The sequence below is a fragment of the Amia ocellicauda genome, chromosome 6 (assembly GCF_036373705.1).
Source record: "Amia ocellicauda isolate fAmiCal2 chromosome 6, fAmiCal2.hap1, whole genome shotgun sequence".
NCBI lineage: Eukaryota > Metazoa > Chordata > Actinopteri > Amiiformes > Amiidae > Amia > Amia ocellicauda.
In genome coordinates this window covers 30,609,293-30,624,655 of record NC_089855.1, presented here as the reverse complement: position 1 = coordinate 30,624,655, position 15,363 = coordinate 30,609,293, and the positions used below count along the sequence as shown (strand labels likewise).

Here is a 15,363-nt window from a genome sequence, read left to right as displayed (position 1 = left end):
AAAAGTGAAACTGGGTAGTGGGACAGCATGAAAGGTCAAGTGAGATCTACTAGCATTAATATGAGAGACATGCTAAACTGTGGAAATAGACCCTTACACAAAGCTTAGACTGTAGTGGAGAAGTGTAGTGGAGCTGCTAATTATGGAACCATAAAATATTCCATAGAGATTTTAAAATATGTTAAATACACTTAACCATATTTTAGACCTGTAATATTACCTGGCACATCCTTTTAATAATGGGATTGGTACATTTTCTCTTCAATACAACTCAGAAAAAGTTGTAATACTCCATACTATCAGAGCTGTCATCTTGATTGGCACCCAACAATGACACTGACCTTCAATGTTTCCCTGGACTAGGAAGGGAGACTTGGTTGGGGGTTGTGTACTTGCCTAGGCCACACAGGGGTTGTAACACAGCCAGTTTTCCACTGTGTCTGGACAGACATCAGCAGGCTTGGTCATCACCCTCTACAATCCAATATCTTGGCACCAGTTGCATTTTGGGCTTATGTCACTTTTGAGTAGATAAATGTAGGTCAATTATCAGGACTTTGGGTTCAATTGTAGGTTGAAGGTGTGAATTATATTTAAATTAATCATATAGACATCGTGAGAGGGGATAAGTGAACATTTTTACTTTTGTTGCCGATGGCACTACTTGGGAGTTTTCACTTTGGTGACATCCTAGTTGTGGTTGTGGGTGTAATTCTACAACCAGAAAATATGTGTTCACTTATGGTTGTCAGTTTTGAATGAGGAAGCCAGTAGTAGAAACAGAAACAGAAAGTGTATTTGTGAGTTTGATGTCATAGATTTGACATAATTCCACAATAAACAGGAATTCATTTTTTTTTTTTAGTTTTTTTTTAAGATGACAGTGAAAACAGCAGAATTTAATTGAGGAAACCAGCAGTATTGTGTGCCCTGTCTGCCACCACTGAACTTCTCACTTAGGTCTCCCAAACAGTCATGGTCGCAATTTATTCTACTGCCTGCATGAAAAGGCTCATGGGAAAATAAAGCAGACTGGAGAAACGTAAAGGAACCGATGATGGATCTGGAGACTGATTGAAATGTATGCTTCTAAATAAATATTTGCTGGCTGGGGACTTGAAGAAAGACTAAAAATGGCCTAATCAGAGCCTCTCAAGCTGTGACCAATCCTTTCAGAATAATCCAACTGCGTGCAGAAAATGGTAAAAACAGAACAAATAAAAGTCAACTAGAGGACTTATTCATGTCAACTTAAAAATCAAAACTCATTCTACTACATCCTTTGTGAATTCAGCATTAGGTCTAACATAAAACACAGACATCAGCCCTGGTTTATTTCAATATGTTAACACAAACAGACAGACACGCAATATATATATATATATATATATATATATACAAAAATAAATCTGTGAACTAACCTCAGTTCATTCAACATAATCCTTTACATTCTTATCCAGCCAAAAACAACATGTAAGTGATTGGAAAATAAATGCAATTTGCTTGCACTGCTCACACATGTTGGTACAGCTCTCAATACAAGGAAAATCAAAGTTCGAGCACTGGAAGCACGTTTCTTACCACCATCTTAACAGTTTATCTAGTGTTAGCTTCTGGTGTGTCACCCTGCCCCCATGGATGGTTGACCAAATCTATGAATTCCCCCTTGCTCTGGTATATGGACATCCATCTAAGGTGTGACACATTTCAGTCATTCTCCTAATCACTTCACAATTTGTCACTGTCCAGTTTAGACCAACCAGCCTGTGGGGACACATCTGACCCATCTCCTACTGTCCTCAGATTAAAAAAACCACTCCTTTCTGTTTCAGTTTATTGTGCCATTCCTGCCTTTTCTGCATATTCTTATACTTGCTTTTGTACCCTTGTATATTTTCAGCTTGGTGTCAATATATGAGCTTCCTGTTAATACTTGGAATGCAAATCTTTCTTGATAGAGGTGAGGCAATCTATGCAAAGGATTCCAGAATAAACACATATTGCAATACATACATATATAGTATATTACAATTCAAAAATCGAATTGGATATTATTTCACTTTTGTAGAAACAATGTATTTTGCATTAATTAATATACACCCTAAAACGAGCACATCCTGCACGTTCGTTGCTAACGCTACGTCACGTACATAGCCCCACACAGCGTTTGGGTAAAACAAAAAAAAGAATGTAATGTATAGAAAACGAGTCAATGTAAACGGTGGAATGAGATCATCATCCGGGTTCTTTCGTGCCCCCTAGCGCCACTGACGTCGTCCCCTTGCCAGAGACGCCACAACAACAAGCTCCAGCCAGAGCCACTCGGCATTTGCAAATTCACAGTATTGTCTGCGGCAGTTTGGCTCTCTTTTCGGGAGCCAAAATGGCTTCCGTTTCATAAGTCTTTGAATACAGGCAGAGCAGATGCGTGACGGCAGGCAGGAGGCGGTGCTGAAGCGAGAGAGAGAGACACAGTAGCGCCGCTCTGGATTAGGTGTAGAAAACAGTGAAACGAAAAAAAAAAAAGAAAAGAAAATGGTGAAGCGTGCGGCTGCGGCGGAGCTGGAGTAAGAGCTGCTCCCGGCACAGGCTCGCTTTCCGCTGCTTTCACTCGGGGGACTCGGCTCAACCGTCGGGGTTCAAAAAAGGCGTTGCGCCGTGTGGACGCGCTGTCTGTTGGGATAATATAGCGGCGTCTGGTCGGAGACTGCGCTGCCGCCATATTGAAGCGAAGCACTGGTGACTGACTGGCTGGGACTGAAACTGACAAGAGATCTGAGCTAGAGAGAGGGAGTTGGGGGGGCTGCTGCTGCTGCTGCTGCTGCTGCTGGTGACGCAGGAAAAACACCCAAGAGCAGACAAAAAAAAAGCCAAGATACAGAGATCCTTTTTTACAGACCGATTTCGTGCGAGAAAGCTGTCTGAAAAAGACACGTTGATGGGAAATTAAGCTCGGCTTGACAAAATCGCAGAATCCTGGAGTACCATAGGGAAAGGAAGACAAGTCTGATCTAATTCCTGGTAAGTAGTTTGCATTTGATTTCTTTTGTCATTCCGTCTGATTCAAAAACGGACGTGTTGCATTGGGGTCGGGGCTTCTCCGGGGGTGGGAAGGGGCTCGGACCAGCGGTTGTGACGGGCTGACGGGGACGGGATGAGCGCCGGCTCTCGGTGTGTGTGGAAGCCGGCTGCTGCTGTATTTTTACTGTAAAGAAGGAAAATGGCTGACGGCTCTCCGTCTCTGTCCTGTTCGGGACTGAATGGGTGTTGATGATCGTGCAGAGGGGTTTAAACCCCATTTCTTGGTGAATTGCAGACCGATAACACAGTGTCATCCCCGGTGCACGGCCGGGTAGACCGGACTAGGGGATGTGAATAACAAACCGGGGGGTTATATCTTGCGGCCGGCGTATTGGTGCTCCTTTTGGAGCGGAGCGCCATTACTGAGGTGGAGTGATGGTGGAAAACTAGTAGGCCCCGAGGACTACGCCTGGAAATTAGGCCTTGCTTATTTGAAGGAAATTTTCTTAATATCAGCACCATCAAGTGAAATGTTATTAAGCGTATCTTAAAATATAAACCACTAGTGCATATCAGTTACACATCCTGTTATTTGTTTGACAGATACATGCATTTATTCTTGTCCTTTCTTGTACTGTATTGGTACACTGGGATTCTGATAAGGCTTTATGTCCTGTCTAGCTTTTTTCCCTTCATGTGTTAATCAATATTGGATATATTATAAAAAGCAACAGACCAAATTGTGTTCAACGGTATTTCCGTGACTGTCTCAACTAGTACGTTTAGGGGCGGATCATGGTTCAGTTGGTTTTTTTTTACTTGGTAAAATCTATAGGTTTCGCCATTTTTAAGTATGTTTTTTATTCCAGGTCTTTACCAGTAGTTATGATCCGGACCTAAAAAAACATGTAAACAAGTAAGTAACCCCTCCTGCATTTTGTAATATGTATATTTCAAATCAATTTGTCCATCCTTGGGATGTTGAGGTGGTCTGTGTCTAAAAATGATATCAAGGGGCTGGCTTTGAATGATTGAAAATTGAATATTTAGTAGTGATTTCTATGATCGCAGTGCTGTATGGATCAATGACTTTCGTTGGTAAAGGTCTCTTTGTGAAAGCGGAGTATTTCTCAATGCCCATGATAGTGTGTAGACATGTATACCTTCCTATACTTGTTGTATGTATGCATTTGTGTGCCCTTCTCTGTGAATCAAATCGACGTATTAGTGTATGTGTAGTGATGATAGGTAGCTGCTTGGAGCTTTGTCAGAAAAACAAAGCCTTTCTTCAGTAGTGGACACTGAAAGAATTGTAGCCAATGCTTGTAAATGACCATTCCTGCAAATAAACATTTTAATCTCCGTGAGTCTGCAATTATGCTTTTTGAGATACTGGAACGACCTGTTTTTTTTCTCCTTAACTATCATCCGATCTTCTTGCCTTTTGGCAATGCAAACAACAAATATTAAAGAGAATATTTTTAACTTTGTAAACTGTGGCTTGGTAGCTTCATCATATTTTCATATTGCATACATAGTGAGTTGGTTCAAACCAAATTCCTGTTCCTTAGTTTGTATTTCATCCTCCATTTTTATTTTTAATAGTTAATTCTGTGACATTACTTAACAGAAAAAAGCTACAGCCTTGATACATTTACACAAGATGGTGCTGAATGTTCTGCAAGGAATATGTGGTTGCATGCATTGACATTTTAATTAGTATCTTTTTGGAAAACTCACACATTTTACAGAGGCCTCTGACATTCACGCAGTTAATTCAGTTGCATTGTTTAATTGTTGAGTTGAAACATAACTGAAAACTCTGTAACTGGCTGTTATGAAAATAAATAGAAAACACAGGCAGCTATATTTTTCCATACCAAGACTCTTGATGCATGCAGTGAAACTACCATGTATATTTGTTTTAAGTGTAGTAGACTACACTGGCATTTCATTGTGATTATGGATTAACTAGAACACTTTGACAATTTCTCCCATTTTAAATTAATATATGGGGAACTGAATTAGGGTAATTTCCATATTTCTGTGCCAACTGTTGTAAGATTAGAAACTGAAAGTCAACTTTGAAGTCTGTTTTATTTTTAAAGCAAGTCCATTATTCCCTAGCATCTCAATTATTGAAAGAATGAAAAATTGCCATTGCATAAAGCATATATCACATGGACGTTTGTGCCAAATCTTAGCCATTCTGACCAGCACTTTCTTCAGATAAGAGGAATAACTTCCTCTCGAATATGGAATGCTGTTCTTCCTACGAATTTGACAGTTATACAGTGACAGCTGCATGTGTGAGCTGCTTCTCACTCAAAGTTTCACAAAACACACAGCACTGATGGCTGATTCCTAATGGTAGTTCTAAACATGAGCAGAGACCAAACACATCCTAATTTGAAGGCAACTTTCACTTTCTCAAAACAGATGCAGGACACTTTGTTTTTGTAATGCATAGCAATAATGTCAGGACTGCAATAAAATCAAATGATGGTTTATTATTTTCTTTCCCCTCTTCAAACTGAAGCCATAAAGGGAAATTCAAATGATTGGGATTCTTCTTGAATACTGCAGGATCTCCTCATTTCTGCAATTTGCATTTCCTGTTTTTTGTTAGTGTCCTACTCTTACTGCAGTTTGAGAGACATTAATGTGGAAGCCATACAGCAACTGGTGTGTGAAGCAGTTGCGCTCCCTCAAACGGGAGCAGCATATTTTGAGGGGATGTGCTTGATACTCATACAGGAACAGTAACTCACGACACATCTTAGATTCTGTCAACCATCTGGAAAGTCTGTGAGCAGTCTGAAATCGCAGTGGTATGTAGAGATGTCCCTTGCTGTACGTAAGAACTTGAGGCCATGCGAGGCTGACTTGGTTTGAAAACAAAATGCAAAAATATCCCCCATTGATGGTCATAGTGGTGAAACCTGGCCTTATATCAGTATAGCATATGAGAAAAGTGGAGTAATGTTTACTCTCTGGATACATTTGAATTATGAAATGAGTTTTGGTGATTGTGCAAGTAGACCATTTTTTTATGGATTGTTGAACGGAACTTATATACTTAAATTGAGTGTCCTTTCAAATTGATTTGTGTTTTTTTTATATGGGCTTTCATAAGGCTCAAGATAGAGAGACCAGAATGCAAAACCAGGACTTAATTGTCAGTGCTAAGTTGGTGCACAACAGGTTGAAGACTGTGAAAGCATATATATTTATTTAAGTGAAGTGAAGATGGACTACAGGTATCTGAGCATCACTGCTGATCGATGTGTTTCTTGTGTCCAGTGCCCAACTTCCCACGTGCAGGCATGTTTTAATGTGTTGAACTTGAACCATGACCTTACCACTGTGAGAGAGTGGTAGCTTCACTGTTTGCATTTTAGGTTATTAAAAGCGTGTGAGCAACCTCCCTGAAGAGCTTGCCTTTATTTTGAACAAACCCAATAGGAAGCATTACATCACCTGTGCAGGAAAAAGCATTTACAACATACAATGGTTACACGACTTTGCAAGTTTATTATAATGTTTTCATCAGCTGAGGCAGATCTGTGGTTAGTTGAGCAAGTACTCGGCCAACCAGGTCCTATTCATCCATGAATTGAGTGATAAATTATTGGCATGCTGGCATTTAACTGCTTCAGTGAAACAAGTTACAACTTTGAGGCTTTATCTGCTTGGGTGCATATAGTTCTGATGTTGTAAGGTCGTTCTGTGTATTCAAAGCCCTCAGTATATCCAATCGTAAAGCAGGAAAAACATAGGGACCTGCAGTGTATAAGGCAACTTATATTGATACAGCCCCATACCCTGGCTTAATTTAACTTGGGGAATGGCACATGGTCATGTGACACAGGCCTCCAGCTCACTGCCTTATTGCTTGTATGGAATGCATGGGTTTGTTTATATGACAAATATGTAATCATACATGGCTTCTTGACTTTAGAGCATTCGCTGCTAAGGAACATATTTTAATTTCCATTACTGGCCCTGACATTTTGTCTAAAGTAGTGCCAGGTAGTCGTATGATTCTGTAGAACTGTGGCACTTGTAAATTGGTTGAACAGCACTTCTTGTCGTAATGCAGAGTCCCTCTCTCTCTAGAATAGTTGCAGCCAGTACTTCTCATTCAGCAACTGTAAAAACCTCTTAAAGTACTGTGCACTTTAACTGGTTAGTAAATGACCAAAATCCATTTTTTTTCCTGTTTTGTTTGTCATTAGGTTCATTCTATAAAACATGGCTTTCTTACAAAGTTTCAATTCATATACAGAAATGTATGTAGCAATAAATTGATCTAGTTAGCATTTTAAGTAGCTTTTACTTAAAGAAAGATCTTTTTTTTCATGATTGTTTCCGATAATAAAATGTACATTATGTCCAACGAAGGAGTCAACCCTGTGGTCTTAAAACGTTTAGTGTCGGAAAACACACACTTAAGGATGGGTAGATTTAAACTCTATTCCACCATTCCTTGGCTTCCTGTCATGATTCATTTCTCAATGTGCTCTGGTCAACCTGTCCATGAGGTCTGGTTGTGATTTGTAGTCATTTTACTTCTGACACATGGCAAGTCAAAAAAGGATAATGAATTGCCCTGCTGTGGATCTGTCCTTGCATATAGTTCCTGTAATTAAATGCACCAATGTACTTAATGTACTGATTTAAGCAACCTTTTCTGTCCACCTGGATCTGTTGCAGCACCTGTTACCATGCATTATGATTAGTGAAGAAGGTTTCTTTGTTTACCTTTAATCTAATGAAATTCACCCTATTTTCTGTGGCTGGTGGGCTTCAGCCAGTTCCATTGGAGGCTGTAGTATTTGCCTGGGCACTCAGGATAAAACAGACTTACTGGTCCCTGGAGAGTGCTTCAGTGCAAAAGAGAGGAAGAATGAGATCCACAAGCAATTTTGCCACCAAGTGGAACAAGATACTGACTTCCTCTTGTACTGTCATTACTCTTCTCTCAAAATACCATCATGTGAATGGCCTCTTAAATGTTATTTGCTTTTCCAATTCTGTATTTCATGCCATTGTCCCCCTTTCGCTTCTCATTGTATTCCTGAACCTGACAGGATTGATGATGTACCTTTGGTCTGCAGAACAGTGCACGTGTGTCTTTTGTAGAAACAAGCTACTAACCAATGAAGTCAAACTCAATGGGCAAATGGGTTATGATGGCATCTATATCCATAACTGAATATTTGTAGAAGGCATTTGATTTTAGTAGTTTAATTTCAAGTGCTTCTTCACTGTCCACTTCATATCAAGTCATGTATTGTAAAAAAAAAAAAAAAAAAAAAAAAAACCTGAACCTTGTGTGACTTACAACATCCTTACTTCATCTGAATGCTCTTAGTTCTATTCCATTCACGGTTTTATTAATTACTCTTGTAAACTATAAAATATCCAGTTCGTACCTCTAATGTTCTCAAAGTTTTTTTATTTTTTTATTTGGCTACTTAATTAATTTCTTCTGAATTAATAATTAATAACAATTTTTATTTCTTAGCAGACGCCCTTATCCAGGGCAAGTGCAATGATACAGAACCATTCAAAACATAATGCAATTTACAAATTTCAATTTCCACAAGTGTATAAGAAAATATACAGTAAATAAATAAGTCCTATATCCTAGATTGTAAAAGCTAATAAGTGCAGACAAAATGTGAAGTCATAGTTAAGCACTAAGGGAAAGGGGGAATGGGGGAAATCAAAATAAACACAAGTATTAGTAATGCAAAAGCAAGAAATATTTACCCAGTAAGATGCATTCAGCTCATTGTACTGAAGATATTTGTGGTTATTGTGTATAACAAAAGTATAATCTGGATCACTCTTAAAACAGTCTTCACTGTATTTGATAAAGTATTATTAGACAGATATTTAATGTAGTGAAAACACAACACTAATGTGTGTTTGAAAGAGGTATTTTTGAACTTGCCACAGGGGCCAAACTTGTCAGATAGAACACCTAACTCATTGTGAAAGGCAGTAGGGCTTATGTTTTGCATAAAAATACACATTGCACTTTATAATAAGGAAGATAAGACTAGCCACATAGTGTACTTAAGCTAATAATATTAATGTAATGGCTTTTTTATATATATACTGAACAAAAATATAAATGCAACAATTTCAGAGATTTTATGGAGTTATAGTTCATTTAAGAAAATCAGTCAGTTGACCTAAATTCATTGGGCCCTAATCTATGGATTTCAAGTCTCACGTTTTGAGGGAGTGTGCAGTTGGCCTGCTGACTGCAGGAATGTCCACCAGAGATGCAGTCGGGTCAAGACCCTGCTGAGGACGACAAGCCGCAGATGAGCTTCCCTGAGATGGTCTCTGACAGTCTGCAGAAATTCTTCAGTGCAAAACCACAGATTCTTCAGCTGTCCAGGTGGCTGGTCTGAGATGATCCCGCAGGTGAAGAAGCTGGATGTGGAGGTCCTGGGCTGGCGTGGTTACACATGGTCTGCGGTTGTGAGGCTGGTTGGACATAACGCCGAATTCTTTAAAACGGCGTTGGAGGCGGCTTATAGTAGAGAAATGAACATTCAATTATCTTGCAACAGCTCTGGTGGACGTTCCTGCTATCAGCATGCCAATTGACACCCTCTCAAAACTTGAGACATCTGTGGCACTACGTTGTTTGACAAAACTGCACATTTTACAGTGGCCTTTTATTGTCCTCAGCACAAGGTGCACCTGTGTAATGATCATGCTGTTTAATAAGCTTGTTGATATGCCACACTTGTCAGGTGGATGGATTATCTTTGCAAAGGAGAAATGCTCACTAACAGGGATGTACATACATTTGTGCACAAAATTTGAGAGAAATAAGCTTTTTGTCTGTATGGAAAAAATCTGGGATCTTTCATTACAGCTCATGGAACCAACACTTTTCATCTTACATTTATATTTTTGTTCAGTATAATATCATAACCACATAGTTCATTTCAAATACTAATGTGCTATAAACAAGATTTGGTATGCTGTGTAATTTTTCAGTAGAGGATGTTAAATTTACAGTACCTAATTACTAAAAAAAATTATATATTGATTTTAAATTGTCAAGCCTCGTACCTTATTATTCATGGAAGGTTGAGGTCAGTTGACTGTGATTTAAAGCCAGCCTTACAAGTTTGTCATTCACCACAGAATGCATTACTTGATCCTGTCCCATATCATTTAGCATTCATGATACTATAATGTAGCATAAGGTTATGATTTGAGCTTCAGTTTTCTTTCATTGGGAAACTTGGGAGTTCATGGGATTAAAGTGGTTGTTTCACAAGTTGTTGCAGTTGATAGCCGTGGGAATTCCACCAGTTGGATCTCTAAATCTGAGAGCTTCGATGGCTCCTGAGGATTGGTGTGAATACCATCAGATGACACTGACTACAATTAACCCATGATTCATTTTCTGCTTATTGGCTGTCAATTAGGGATGGGAACATCTTTTTGCCAAAGAAGTGTCGGGAAACTATATTAAAATTGCTCTGGAGAATTAATAACCACATACCTGTTGTTTTATGCAAAGTTTTGAAGTCACAGGACAGAATTTGAACAAAAACAATCCTCATGCTCCTGGTAGATGAATTTGTACACTCCTGCGGTACAGTGGTATTTCCCTCGCAGTACTTGACATGCAGTTGCTGTTCTTTGCATTTTGCAAGGAAATCACTTTCTTAGTTTTTGTTTTGACCTAAAATGACTCCTGCTTCCTTTACTTGTAGCAGTATTACAATGTTAACCAAATAAACATGTGTTCACGTAGGTTGTCAGCTGGTAAAGTATTTTTCAGATGCTAATTTATGGATGTGTCCCTTCAAAGATGCTTTGCTTAATTTACAGCTATGCTGGGAAGACTCAGGTAGCAGCAAGGGGGAACAGTCCATTCTGTACAGTGGTCACCACGAGAGAAAGCCAAGTTACTATAAGCTATCGGATACAGCACTTAATTTAACAAAGCCGCCATAAAAGACTCGGCAGCTGTGTTTGAATTGTATTCTGACTTGCCTTCACCCTCTTGGACAACCAAAACACTCCACTTTGTAGCTCCACTGAGTGAAATCCAAAACCATTTCACTCCTAGTATTTCAATGTATAGGTGCATATATTGGTTGCACTTTTGTTTCTCAGCTTGCTTTTGGAAATATAGCCCTTGTAAGGGTGATTTAGTTGTCTTGGATGTTTTTTTTCTTTTCTACTTCACTGAAAAATGCTGGTGAAACTTCTTAACCATGGTTTAGGCCCTACTCATTTTTTTAGTGTTTGCTATAGTTCTGGTTGTTTGCATTACTGCCCATTGGAAATGTAATAGCTTTACTGCATCACCACAGGTAAAACTGAAACCATCTTTATTGCCTTGTCAAGTTGAAAATCCTAGAAGTGCTGTCAAAACGGTTTGTTGTCCTGCAGGTAGTCTAGGTCTGTTTTAATCCAAAACGTAACCCCTGGAAATTCCTATTGTTTCAAAGCATTACTGTATTCAGGTTTGTTGAGAGCAATGTTAAGACCAGAACAAGAAATCAGCGTATACGGACACCTATTCTTTAGAATATCTGGCTATATTTAACATAGATGATGTGACTGGTAAAGCAGGGTAGAAGGAAGCGCGATGCAGGCCTCAATCGTCCTCATTTTGCACGACGAGAGAAGGAAGCAGTTTGTTTGTGTGGAATGTGCCACCTGCTATTGTCTCTGGGGAGCTGGTGTGTTCATGACCTCTGCTGTCTTCTGTTACCTGCCCCATATGGCAAGTGCTGGAGTTCAGATATGGACCTTTATGCTCTCTCTTTTCCTGCTGAGACTTATCCTTCTTGATGTCCTGTCACCTCCCTTTTTGTTTGGCATTGTATGGTGGTGTTGAAAGGATGTCTGTAGTTATCAGGTCAGTTTAAAGATAGTTACAAAATGGCTTGCTACCACCTAGCATCTGTTTTATTACCTTTTGAGTTTTTGTTTTGTCTTTGAAAGTAATATTGTAGTCCCCACCTGTCCTTTTATTTGGGTGCCAGTCAGTAGCGGAACTAATCTAGTACTAGTTATATAGAAAGCTTTATTGAGCTTAAACATGTGCTGCAAACTAAGATTTGCTTTCCTTCACAACATATGTTCTATAATTCAAAATGTTCTCTGTGCTTTTTCTTCATACATCACATTTCAGAATATTCCAGGGCTGTATAGAGTTGGGGACTATTCCAGTTCAATTCTGTTTCAATTCTGGAATTAGATTTGAAAATTATAAGGCTTACAGAGCTGATATTGACATTGACTAGATCTCAAATCTAGTTCCAGCAGAATTCATAAGGGGTATTGACCCCGAATCTGGGTTTGTTTGTTGTTTTTGAAATGCATGAATTGTGTGATTGGTTTGGCTGAGTGACTTTCCTTGTGCAGCCTGCTTTAATTGTATTCATGAAACATAATTAATCATTAATATTCAATTTTTGAATATTTCAGCACACTCCGCTCCCTTGTTAGAGTGGCTCAGATTAGGCAGTTTTGAGTGATGTTTTTAAAGATTCACCTGTTCTAGAAGTCCTTACTGATGTGATGTGAACAGTCCTTGCTAACTCAATCAAAATGCATGCTTCTAGTTTCAGGAGTTCATGTGTGTTATGGGTTGCGTGAGCTATAGAATGAAACGTCAACATTATAGGATGATGTGTAGCTGTTTGTATACAGACTGTCTGTATTTGTTAGACCATAATTACCAGTCGAATACACCTCCACAGAAAATGTTTTACTTGAACACATTCAGTTGTCTTGGTTGTGGTTTTTGAACTAGTTGATCAATGCAGCACAAACAGTCATATTTTTAGTAAGTGTGCTTGCCCAGAAATAGCAGGATGTTGGTGTTCCAGTTAGCAATTGTACTTAAATGGTAAACTGCTGTTTTGATGGTAGTTTGACTTCAGATAAGTGTACCTGATACACTGACATGCAATCTTTGGCATGGTAATTGAAATAGGCGTGTGCATATTGTCTAACATGGTGTGTGGTTACACAGAGAAGTGCCTGGTTCCTTCACAAAGCCGACTCATTACAAACCAAAAAAAATCTCCTGAAGATTAGGAAACAAAGGCGTCTTTTTTTTATTAAGCTGAAATTAGTAATGTTCAATAATATCAAGTGTACCTGCTCAACAAGAGACCTGTGCTCTACTCTTATGGACAAAATAAGACTGCTGTTTTCGTGCTCACTCCAACTACTCTTAAAGCATTCTCCTCCACTCTGACTGGACAGAAGAGATTATCTGTGCAATGCTGCCAGGCGCAAGCATGTTGTAAAAGTTCCCAAAGTAATTCTCTAGTGTTGAACTTTTTACTGGCAAATGGATCTTGGTGACTATTGAATCTTAGAGTAAGTTGAGCACACTGGTTCTGGGAGATCAAATGCTATCATCTAGCCTCCTAGCGGAAGTTTGTGCCTGCAGTTTCTGCAGACAGAGGAACGATAGGTTTGGTTATGTCACTGGTCTGCTTTAGGCAAGGTACCTCTAAGAGACCTAGAGATTGGTGCTCAAAAGTGGAGTTGACCAACTTTCCGTAGACCTACAAGTCATTGATTGTATGGTTTCATAATTGAAGCATGCCAATCAACACCTTTTACATAGTTGCACGCACTGCCCACCACCCTCCACATCTCCCTTGCTGCTGCTTCTGATCAAGGTTAACCTTTGTCGTCCATTAACGTCTGACAGCTCCGCTCATCTGGAAAGGCTCCTGAGGTTTCTGGGATCATGCTTGGTTGACACCAATGGTGTAGATTTAGGTAGGGACATGTCCCTACCAATGTCAAGGGAATGTTGAATTGTCCCTGAATCTGAAACGTTGAGTAATATAAAGCACTTTAAAGTTGGAGTCTGTGTCCTTATGACATGAATACAGCAACAGAGTTTTGAAACAAAATAATATATGAAGTGGTGTGTGCCATTTCATATTTACTTTATGTATGTTAAGTAGTGATTTTTTTTTATATATATATTTTCTTAGATGACAAGTAGTATACTCAGATCATGACTGGCTTAGAAATGCTTAAATCCCCCTCTGAAGTGTCACAAGAAACATATTGTGTCCCCACCAATGTTCAAACCAAACCTACGCCCCCTTGGTTGACACTATGCTCATAACCTCATAACACCAGCTGCTTTCCACTTCACATAAATAACTGACTTGTCACACTGGTTTCAGATCTCCGTACAAAATGTAATATAAGACTGAGAACCCAAGTAAACACAAATTCATTTTTTAAATGATAATTTTATTTATTTAAGGAAAACAGTTATCCAACACCACCTGGCCCTGTGCGAAAAAGTAATTGCCCCCTTAGTTACTCAGTCAACCCATTAACCAAATTTAAATGATCATTGGATTAAATTAGAGCAGACAAACCCAGGCTTAATTACTTTCAACCCTGTTGAATCTAAACATGACTTATATAGGACCTTACAATCCATGTGAAGTAGGCTACAAGGTCTCAACAAGCAGCACACTATGCCGCGATCAAAATAAATTCTGTAAGAGATGAGAAAAATAAGTCGAGATAAATCGGTCTGGAAAGGATTACAAAGCCATTTCCAAGGCTCTGGGACTCCAGCTAATCACAGTGAGAGCCATTATCTCCAAATGGAGAAAACGTGGAACAGTGGAGAATCTTCCCAGGAGTTGCCGGCCTTCCAAAATTCCTCCAAGTGCGCAGCAATGACTCATCCAGAAAGTCACAAACACCCAGGACAACGTCTAAAGAATTGCAGGACTCTCTAGCCTCAGCTAAGGTCAGCTTTCATGGTTCGACAATAAGAAAGAGACTGGGCAAAAACTGGAATTCATGGGAGAATTGCAAGGCGCAAACGCTGCTGACTAAGAAACATTAGTGCTCTTCTCACATTTGCAAAAAAGCACATTGTTGACCCCCAAGCCTTTTGGGATGTTCTGTGGACAGACGAGTCAAAAGTGGAACTCTTTGGAAGACACGGGTCCTGCTATGTCTGGCATAAAGCAAATGCAGCATTTCACAATAAGAACATCATGCCAACAGTCAAACGTGGTGGTAGTGTGATGGTGTGGGGTTGCTTTGCTGCCTCAGGACCTGGAAAACTCACAGAAGGAACCATGAATTCTGTGCTCTACCAGAAAATTTGACATGTAATTCGGTTATGCAGCAGGACACTGATCCAAAACTCAAGAGTAAGTCCACCTCAGAATGGCTCAAAAGAAACAAAATTAGGGTTTTGGAGTGGCCTGGAGTGGAGGCAACCATTAGGCCTAGGCCCTAAGCCATGGACCCCCAGAGATTAATTTTCTCCTACATGCC

The 15,363-nt window shown here is 39.4% G+C and overlaps 1 protein-coding gene across 4 annotated transcripts in view; it reads left to right on the top strand.

Moving 5' to 3' along the window:
* The first annotated feature begins 2,304 nt into the window (after positions 1-2,304).
* The window catches only part of usp9 (ubiquitin specific peptidase 9), a 59,925-nt gene continuing 46,866 nt past the window's right edge, over positions 2,305-15,363 (top strand). For 3 of the 4 annotated variants that reach the window (XM_066706867.1, XM_066706868.1, XM_066706865.1), the window contains exons 1-2: positions 2,305-3,021; positions 3,891-3,937. The gene's annotated coding sequence lies outside the window, so the exon portion shown is untranslated. The remainder of the gene's footprint in view (positions 3,022-3,890; positions 3,938-15,363) is intronic. The other variant, XM_066706866.1, reaches the window with a different exon arrangement.